The sequence below is a fragment of the Triticum dicoccoides genome, chromosome 3B (genome assembly GCF_002162155.2).
Source record: "Triticum dicoccoides isolate Atlit2015 ecotype Zavitan chromosome 3B, WEW_v2.0, whole genome shotgun sequence".
In the NCBI taxonomy this organism is placed as follows: domain Eukaryota; kingdom Viridiplantae; phylum Streptophyta; class Magnoliopsida; order Poales; family Poaceae; genus Triticum; species Triticum dicoccoides.
Window position 1 is genome coordinate 843,303,425 of NC_041385.1, and position 10,493 is coordinate 843,313,917.

Sequence of the window (10,493 nt, forward strand, 5' to 3'; positions counted from 1 at the left end):
CTCTCGCTTATTTGGGTCCGCACTTTTCTTTGAAGACACAACAACATGAAGCTCGTCGCACAACCCGACACCGTGGAGAGCAAGTCACCTCTTCTGGTTTACCAAACTCTCCGGTTCGCAAATGTCGTCCAGAGGTCTCTTGTACTTCCAATACATCTTATCCCAAGGCAGGTTGCTTACGATATCCTCTTAATCCATCTGATTCGAATTATCAGGGAACTTCCAATTCATCCTCTGGCGATTCATCAACCACACAGATGCCTCCACTCAACACCGTTCTTGGGTAAGCGTAAATAGACTTACTTTTATATGTTGCTCCGGTTTACTGTTCTAATCTATGTACTTTACTCTTTTCAGTGCCAAAGCCAGACTTAGCAAGAAAGCCAAGCTGGCTGTTCCAACTGATGATAATCAGACCCCTGAACCGTAGAAGACCCCTGAACCTCATGATCCTAATGCTGATGTTGTCCGGGAAGACCCAGTACCTCCGGTTCAGGATACTTTCGCTGAACCGGACGAGAGAAATGTCATGAACCAGCTTGCTGATCCGCCAAGCCCAGCTAGGGATGAAGATAATCCGCCAAGCCCGGCCAGGGATACTAATAATCCGCCAAGCCCAGCCAAAGGTGGTGATGATGTGTTGTCATTACTGGCACTGGTCATACTGCTCCTGGTAACCCGGTTGCCTTATCGAAGCATAGTGCCAAGGAAGAATTTGCTGCTATGGGCAAAGGCAAGTGGAAAACAGATTTATCCAGCTGCGTTAACCTCAATGCTCAGGAACTTCACTCTGGATTTCTAAACCGCCTGTATACAAGTCGTGATTATGAGGCTGGTTTAGTCAACTTGATGAAGGAGCGCTATGAGGTAATTCCTGTTCAAACGTTCCATAGAGTTCTTCCTTTTGCTTTATATCAACTCCATTGTAGCCCCCAAGGGCCAGTTTATCTTTTCAACATGAAACCGGGACTTCAATAAGAAAAACTTCAACTGTGTAGCCCCCAAGGGCCGGTTTATCTCTTGAAGATGAACTGGTACTTCCTATTGTAAAGCTTATCCTTGTTGAGTTCCTTCACATCCGATTTATCTGATCAAATAAGCATTAGCCCCCAAGTGCCAAGATGAATACTTGTATTGAGCCTTGGGACTTAAAATAGCAGTTAGGAAGAAACAATCCACATTAGCCCCCAAGTGCGAAGTGTATAACTTGTTATGTGCTTGGGACTTTGCAAAAGTATCACCAACTTACTATCTGTCTTTTGTAGGCTGACTTAACCAGCAAGAATTCTCAAATCGCCGACCTCCAGGAAAACATTAAGTCCCAGCAAGCCGAAACCTCCAAAGCCAAAGATGAATTGAAGGGCGCTTTAACATCCATGGAGCAACTGAAGGATAGCTTCAAGAACAAGCGGGCAGGCTGGAAGACTGAAAATGCCGCCTTGTTGAAAGGGGCAGAGGATGCTGAAACAGCGCTTAAACCTGTAACAGAAGAGCTGAATGGCTTAAAGAAGCAAATCAATGCGATGACTTCTGCTGTCTTTGGTAAGTACTCTTCTTCAGCTTTGTAGTAAACATATTTGGCACTACCGGTTTAACAGCAATTTCTTAAACCGTTGCAGGTAGTCGTGTTGCTCATCTTGGCTCGGATATGCGGAAGAAGTTGAAGGATGCCTATACCTTGATAGAGCAGCTTTATACCGGTGCTCAACGGGTCATCTGCGCAGCCTCGTACAATAAACCGCCGCCAACCTTAATCAAGGATACGTTGGCCAGATTATCTATGACCCTTGCCCAGCTAGAAGAGGTGAAGAAATCTACTGCAAGGGCTGACGCTTTATCTGCACTAACTCGGGCCAAAGCTTGGATATCTGATCTTGATCCGGAAGATATTGGAAATGGCTACCCTAGCCAAAAAGAAGACGGGTCAGATTTTGACAATGAAGCCCTCAAAGCTTTGACAAAGGAGATGCGCCCGCTTGCAAGAAGATTCGCCGAAGAAGTTGACTTGTCTTTCCACTGGTCCAACTATTATGTAGACAATAAACGGATTGATGCGTCTGTAAATGAAGTGCAGAATCTAATCCCACCAATCCGTAAGCACACTTATGCCCCTGACATTGAACCGTCAGATCTTATAAGTGATGAAGCTGTCTTCCGAGCTTTGTCTGGAATTGACTGGGCAAACATTGACTTCTAGCCAGTGGATGGGCAGGAGGAGGGTGAACCGGCGCAAGATGATTCATCAACTTCACATCAACCGGGTGATGAACCATGATCCGGCAGCCGGCTTGATTTCCGCATATTGCATTGATGTGCAACAAACAATCATTATTTTGGGCATCGAGGCGCCTTGTAATAGTCTAGTTGAAATATTTTGATCTCTTTCCATCGTGCACTGCTGCATAACATTGTTTTAATCCATCATGATTGTTGCTTCCTGTGCTTATAAGCTTTAGCAATTTTATGCAATCTATGCAATCTTATTTCTGCACAAAACAAATTGAAAAGATTGTCCTGGCGGTTTACCGCCGGACGGGTCATAATGCCCAATATGAAGCTTGGTTTATAACCAAGGCTGCAAGAATATCAAAATATGAAATAGATCATACCTGTGATATTGAAACAAATCGTTGGTTTACCAAGTTGATTATAGTAAAGGTGATGACCCAAGTCTTGAGTGTTAATAACTCCCACCATGATGTGCTGGTGTATAAGAAGCCATGCCGGGTTATGATAAACACCGGATGATCATCCTGGCGACATATAGTCAATGCCAGACCCGGTTAACAAACATCGGTTTATAATTAAATGTGGTCTGACAACTTGTAGCTGAAAGCCAAGCCGGGTTAACAAACATCGGGTTAATTTGATGACTGATAGCCATGCCGGGTCAATAGATGCCGGTTCAACATAAAACCTTATCAAAATAAAAAATCTTGGCAAAGGCAAATAAAACCGTGTAGTCTAGGCTTTTCACGGGCTGCTAGGCCCAAATTCGAGGCTTTTCATGGGCTGCCAGGCCACCGAGTGAAACCATTTCGCAAAGCCTTTCAAGATGGGCCTCCAACTAACCAATCGTCATTTTAACTTTGACAAGTTCAGGGTCTGTATAAGTTTGACTTGTCAAACGTTCGACGGGTCATGCCAGGATTACCTTGAACGGAGTGGCTTACTTGATGAAGGCAGGTTAACCCGGGGTTTTAGGTGAATACACCAGGCTTCCAAGCCGGGCTTGATAGACAATTGCAAGGGTCCTTTCAAAATCTTTGTTGCGTTGCACAAAGAGCCCCCAAGTAACTTTGTGAGCTGTGCTCTATGGGTGCCTATGTTTGAGCTGTGCGTAGCAACAAGACTCGCTTTGGCCCCTTGGGTGTGAAGCTCCCAAGCTTTGTTGTGGCGTGATTAATAGACATAACTCCGCTTTGTCAGCTGAAGCCCCCATGTAACCAAGAAATATTGGAAAAAACGGCAGAGGCCCTGCGTTTAGCAAGGATGCCGGTTTATTATATTGATCATAATATATACATTGTCAAGCTATGTACATAAAAGGAGCCTATGGCTCAAGTGTAGTAAGGCCGAAGGAGAGCTATGTTCCCCGGCCGCCGGGTCTCCTCCTCAGATTTGTGTGAGTCTGCGTGCTGTCGAACATCAATGAGGTAGTATGATCCGTTGTGTAGATTCTTGCTGACCACAAAGGGCCCTTCCCAAGGTGGGGATAACTTGTGCATATTGGTCTGATCCTGGATGAGCCGGAGCACTAAGTCGCATTTTTGAAAGGTTCTTGTTTTAACCCGGCGGCTGTGATAACGCCGCAGGTCTTGCTGATAAACCGCCGAACGAGCCAACTGTTGGGGAACGTAGCAGAAATTCAAAATTTTCCTACGTGTCACCAAGATCTATCTATGGAGAAACTAGCAACGAGGGGAAGGAGAGTGCATCTACATACCCTTGTAGATCGCTAAGCGGAAGCATTCAAGAGAACGGAGTTGAAGGAGTCGTACTCGTCGTGATCCAAATCACCGGAGATCCTAGTGCCGAACGGACGGCACCTCCGCGTTCAACACACGTGCAGCCCAGTGACGTCTCCCATGCCTTGATCCAGCAAGGAGAGAGGGAGAGGTTGAGGAAGACTCTGTCCAACAGCAGCACAACGGCGTGGTGGTGGTGGAGGAGCGTGGCAATCCTGCAGGGCTTCGCCAAGCACCGCGGGAGAGGAGGAGGACTTGGGAGAGGGGGAGGGCTGCGCCATGGGCAAGGGTGCAGCTCCCATGCGCCTCCCCACTATATATAGGGGTGGAGTGGGATTATTTCTTGCCCTCCAAGTCCATTGGGGCGTTGGCAAAGGTGGGAGGAAAGAAATCCCATCCTTTCCTTTCCCCACCTATTGTTCTCACCCCTTTTTAGGGATCTTGATCTTATCCCTTCGGGATATGATCTTATTCCTTCTAAGGGGGGATCTTGGTGCGCCTTGACCAGGGGTGTGGGGCCTTGCCCCCACTACCCACGTTCATGTGGGTCCCCCCATGCAGGTGGGCCCCACTCCGGAACCTTCTAGAACCTTCCCGGTACAATACCGAAAAATCCCAAACATTTTCCGGTGGCCAAAATAGGACTTCCCATATATAAATCTTTACCTCCGGACCATTCCGGAACTCCTCGTGATGTCCGGGATCTCATCCGGGACTCCGAACAACATTCGGTAACCACGTATATCTATTCCCTATAACCCTAGCGTCATCGAACCTTAAGTGTGTAGACCCTACGGGTTCGAGAACCATGCAGACATGACCGAGACGTTCTCCGGTCAATAACCAACAGCGGGATATGGATACCCATGTTGGCTCCCACATGTTCCACGATGATCTCATCGGATGAACCACGATGTCAAGGACTCAATCGATCCCGTATACAATTCCCTTTGTCTAACGGTATTGTACTTGCCCGAGATTCGATCGTCGGTATACCGATACCTTATTCAATCTCGTTACAGGCAAGTCTCTTTACTCGTTCCATAACACATCATCCCGTGATCAACCCCTTGGTCACATTGTGCACATTATGATGATGTCCTACCGAGTGGGCCCAGAGATACCTCTCCGTTTACACAGAGTGACAAATCCCAGCCTCGATTCGTGCCAACCCAACAGACACTTTCGGAGATACCTGTAGTGCACCTTTATAGCCACCCAGTTACGTTGTGACGTTTGGTACACCCAAAGCATTCCTACGGTATCCAGGAGTTGCACAATCTCATGGTCTAAGAAAAGATACTTGACATTAGAAAAGCTTTAGCATACGAACTACACGATCTTTGTGCTAGGCTTAGGATTGGGTCTTGTCCATCACATCATTCTCCAAATGATGTGATCCCGTTATCAACGACATCCAATGTCCATGGTCAGGAAACCGTAACCATCTGTTGATCAACGAGCTAGTCAACTAAAGGCTTACTAGGGACATGGTGTTGTCTATGTATCCACACATGTATCTGAGTTTCCTATCAATACAATTATAGCATGGATAATAAACGATTATCATGAACAAGGAAATATAATAATAACCAATTTATTATTGCCTCTAGGGCATATTTCCAACAGCCTCCCACTTGCACTAGAGTCAATAATCTAGTTCACATTGCTATGTGATCAACACTCATAGGTCACATCTCCATGTGACCAACATCCAAGAGTTTACTAGTGTCACTAAACTAGTTCACATCATCATGTGATTAAGACTCAATGAGTTCTGGGGTTTGATCATGTTTTTCTTCTGAGAGAGGTTTTAGTAAACGGGTCTGCAACATTCAGATCCGTATGTACTTCGCAAATCTCTATGTCATATTGTAAATGCTGCTTCCACGCTCCACTTGGAGCTATTCCAAATGGTTGCTCCACTATACGTATCCGGTTTGCTACTCAGAGTCACTCGGATAGGTGTTAAAGCTTGCATCGACGTAACCCTTTACGCCGAACTCTTTATCACCTCCATAATCGAGAAACATGTCCTTATTTACTCCAAGGACAATTTTGACCGTTGTCCAATGATCCATTCCTGGATCACTCTTGTACCCCCTTGCCAGACTCATGGCAAGGCACACTTCCAGTGCGGTACACAGCATAGCATACTACAGAGCCTATGTCTGAAGCATAGGGGACGACCTTCGTCCTTTCTCTCTCTTCTGCCGTGATCGAGCTTTAACTCTTAACTTCATACCTTACAACTCAGGCAAGAACTCCTTCTTTGACTGATACATCTTGAACACCTTCAAGATCATGTCAAGGTATGTGCTCATTTGAAAGTACCATTTAGCGTTTTTTATCTATCCTCATAGATCTTGATGCTCAATGTTCAAGCAGCTTAATTCAGGTTTTCTATTGAAAAACACTTTTTAAATAACCCTATATGCTTTCCAGAAATTCTACATCATTTCCGATCAACAATACGTCATTCACATATACTTATCAGAAATTCTATAGTGCTCGCACTCACTTCTTTGGAAATACAAGTTTCACACAAACTTTGTATAAACCCAAAATCTTTGATCATCTCATCAAAGCGTACATTCCAACTCCGAGATGCTTACTCCAGTCCTTAGAAGGATTGCTAGAGCTTTGCATACTTGTTAGCATCTTTCAGGATTGACAAAACCTTCTAGTTCTATCACATACAACCTTTCCTCAAGTATAACGTCGAGGAAACAATGTTTTGACATCCTATCTGCAAGATTTCATCAATCATGCAGTAATTGCTAATCCAATTCCAATAGACTCTTAGCATCGCTACGAGTGAGAAAGCCTCACCGTAGTCAACTCCTTGAACTTGTCGGAAAACATCTTTAACGACAAGTCGAGCTTTCTTAATGGTGATACTTACCATCATTGTCTGTCTTCCTTTTAAAATCCATCTTTACCCAACGTCCTTACGACCATCAAGTATTTTTTCCAAAGTCATGGATCCTCTCTCGGATGTTATGGCCTTGAGCCATTCGTCGGAATCCGGGCCCACCATCGCTTCTTCATAGCTCGTAGGTTCATTGTTTTCTAGCAACATGACCTTCAAGACAGGATTACTGTACCACTTAGAAGTAGTACGCATTGTCACCCTACGAGGTACGGTAGTGACTTGATCCAAAACTTCATGATCACTATCATAAGCTTCTACTTCAATTGGTGTAGGCGCCACAGGAACAACTTCCTGTGCCCTGCTACACACTTGTTGAAGTGACGGTTCAATAACCTCATCAAGTCTCCACCATCCTCCCACTCAATTATTTCGAGAGAAACTTTTCTCGGGAAAGGACCTAATTCTAGAAACAATCTTTTTTGCTTCCGGAACTGAGACTGGAGGTATACCCAACTGTTTTGGGTGTCCTATGAAGAAGCATTTTATCCGCTTTGGGTTCGAGCTTATCAACCTGAAACTTTTTCACATAAGCGTCGCAGCCCCAAACTTTTAAGAAACGACAATTTAGGTTTCTCCAAACCATAGTTCAAACGGTGTCGTCTCAACGGAATTACGTGGTGCCCTATTAAAGTGAGTGTGGTTGTCTCTAATGCCTAACCCATAAACGATAGTGGTAATTCGATAAGAGACATCATGGTATGCCCCATATCCAATAGGGTGCATCTATGATGTTCGGACACACCATCACACTATGGTGTTCCAGGCGGTGTTAGTTGTGAAACAATTTCCACAATGTCTCAATTTTGTACCAAACTCGCAACTCGGATATCCATTTCTATGATCACATCACAGAAATTTTATCCTCTTGTCACGAAGATCTTCAACTTCACTCTGAAATTACTTGAACCTTTCAATAATTCAGTCTTGTGTTTCATCAAGTAAATATACTCAACATCTACTCAAATCATCTGTGAAGTAAGAACATAACAATATTCACTGCATGCCTCAGCACTCATTGGACTGCACACATCAAAATGTGTTACTTCCAACAAGTTGCTATCTTGTTCCATCTTACTGAAAACGAGGCTTTTCAGTCATCTTGCCCATGTGGTATGATTTGCATATCTCAAGTGATTCAAAATCAAGTGAGTCCAAACGATCCATCTGCATGGAGTTTCTTCATGCGTGTACACCAATAGACATGGTTCGCATGTCTCAAACTTTTCAAAAACGAGTGAGTCCAAAGATCCATCAACATGGAGCTTCTTCATACGTTTTATACCAATATGACTTACATGGCAGTGCCACAAGTAGGTGGTACTATCATTACTATCTTATATCTTTTGGCATGAACATGTGTATCACTACGATCGAGACTCAATAAACCATTCCTTTTAGGTGAACACCAAATGACAATTATTCTGGTTTAATACTAATCTTGATGGTAGAGGGAGCATGCGATGTTTGATCACATCAAACTTGGAAACACTTCCAGCACATATCGTCAGCTCACCTTTAGCTAGTCTCCGTTTATTCCGTAGCCTTTTATTTCGAGTTACTAACACTTAGCAACCGAACCGGTATCTAATAACCTGGTGCTACTAGGAGTACTAGTAAAGTACACAATAACTTAATGTATATCCAATATACTTCTATTGACCTTGCCAGCCTTCTTATCTACCAAGTATCTAGGGTAATTCTGCTCCAGTGGTTGTTCCCCTTATTACAGAAGCACTTAGTCTCGGGTTTGGGTTCAACCTTGGGTTTCTTCACTAGAGCAGCAGCTGATTTGCCGTTTCATGAAGTATCCCTTCTTGCCCTTGCCCTTTTTGAAACTAGTGGTTTTACTAACCATCAACAATTGATGCTCCTACTTGACTTCTACTTTCGTGGTGTCAAACATCGTGAATACTTCAAGGATCATCATGTCTATCCCTGATATGTTATAGTTCATCACGAAACTCTAGTAGCTTGGTGGTAATGACTTTGGATAAACATCACTATCTCATCTGGAAGATCAACTCCCACTCGATTCAAGTGATTGTTGCACTCAGACAATCTGAGCACAAGCTCAACGATTGAGCTTTTCTCCCTTAGTTTGCAGGCTAAGAAAATCGTCGGAGGTCTTATACCTCTTGACGTGGGCACGAGCCTAAAATCCCAATTTCAGCCCTCGAAACATCTCATATGTTCCGCGATGTTTCGAAATCGTCTTTGGTGCCTCAAATCTGAACCGTTTAACTGAACTATTACGTAGTTATCAAAACGTGTATGTCCGATGTTCGCAACATCCACAGACGACGTTTGGGGTTCAACACACTGAGCGGTGCATTAAGGACATAAGCTTTCTACTGATCGCATAATCGCTACTGTCAACTTTCAACTATATTTTCTCTAGGAACATATCTAAACAGTGAAACTAAAGCGCGAGCTATGACATAATTTGCAAAGGGGTTTTTGACTATGTTCAGGATAATTAAGTTCATCTAATGAACTCCCACTCAGATAGACATCCCTCTAGTCATCTAAGTGATTACATGATCCGAGTCAACTAGGCCGTGTCCGATCATCACATGAGGCGGACTAGTCATCATCGGTGAACATCTTCATGTTGATCGTAACCTCCATACGACTCATGCTTGACCTTTCGGTCTCTTGTGTTCCGAGGCCATGTCTGTACATGCTAGGCTCGTCAAGTTAACCTAAGTGTTTCGCGTGTGTAAATCTGGCTTACACCCGTTGTATGTGAACGTAAGAATCTATCACACCCGATCATCACGTGGTGCTTCGAAACGACGAACTTTCGCAACGGTGCACAGTTAGGGGGAACACTTTCTTGAAATTTTAATGAGGGATCATCTTATTTACTACCATCGTTCTAAGCAAATAAGATGCATAAACATGATAAACATCACATGCAATCAACTAGTGACATGATATGGCCAATATCATTTTGCTCCTTTTGATCTCCATATTCGGGGCTCCATGATTATCATCATCACCGGCATGACACCATGATCTCCATCATCATGATCTCCATCATCGTGTCTCCATGAAGTTGTCTCGCCAACTTATTACTTCTACTACTATGGCTACCGGTTAGCAATAAAGTAAAGTAATTACATGGCGTTGTTCAATGACACGCAGGTCATACAATTAATAAAGACAACTCCTATGGCTCCTGCCAGTTGTCATACTCATCGACATGCAAGTCGTGATTCCTATTACAAGAACATGATCAATCTCATACATCACATATCATTCATCACATTCTTCTTGGCCATATCACATCACATAGCATACCCTGCAAAAACAAGTTAGACGTCCTCTAATTGTTGTTTGCATGTTTTACGTGGCTGCTATGGGTTTCTAGCAAGAACGTTTCTTACATACGCAAAACCACAACGTGATATGCCAATTGCTATTTACCCTTCATAAGGACCCTTTTCATCAAATCCGTTCCGACTAAAGTGGGAGAGACTGGCACCCGCTAGCCACCTTATGCACCAAGTGCATGTCAGTCGGTGGAACCTGTCTCACGTAAGTGTACGTGTAAGGTCGGTCCGGGCCGCTTCATCCCACAATACCGT